Below are 601 nucleotides of genomic sequence, written 5' to 3' on the forward strand. Positions count from 1 at the left end.
AAAGACTGTTTTTCAATGATCTGTGGACAATCAAGAGATTTTCTCATTTTATTTTACAGCTCCACATGTCAGTAAATGAGGGTCATCATCACAGTACCAGAATTTTAAATTTTGATACGATTCTTGTAAAAATAAAACAATTTTGTTCCGTGGTTGATACCAAGGCAACAACAATGTAAAGCCTAGATCCCCAGTGTTGAGTAATTTCTTGATTTTAATAGTGTTTGGGTTGACAAAATAACAATAATCACAAATAGCAAAGATTGTAAGCAAACTCCTTTAAATGCTGATGGAATACCTTTTTGTTTAGCTTCGTTTGTACAATAACTTAAAGGTCTCATATTCCGCAAAATCTAATTTACCATGTTTTTCTAACACTGATAAGTGACTCTAGTCTGTCTACAAAACCCCCAATTATGAGAAAAGTCCATCCTCTATGTCTTTTCCCTGCTCCACTTTTCAGAAAATGTGTGCTCAAACAGGCCGTTTGGAGATTTTCCCTTCATGACATCACAAAGGGCAGTAGCCCCTCCCCCAGGTGGGTGACACTCCCACAGCTAAGTGTTTGTTCTGCCCTCTGAGTCTGCCTTCTCACTGTAAA

The sequence above is a fragment of the Labrus bergylta genome, chromosome 2 (genome assembly GCF_963930695.1).
Source record: "Labrus bergylta chromosome 2, fLabBer1.1, whole genome shotgun sequence".
NCBI classification, from domain to species: Eukaryota; Metazoa; Chordata; class Actinopteri; order Labriformes; family Labridae; genus Labrus; species Labrus bergylta.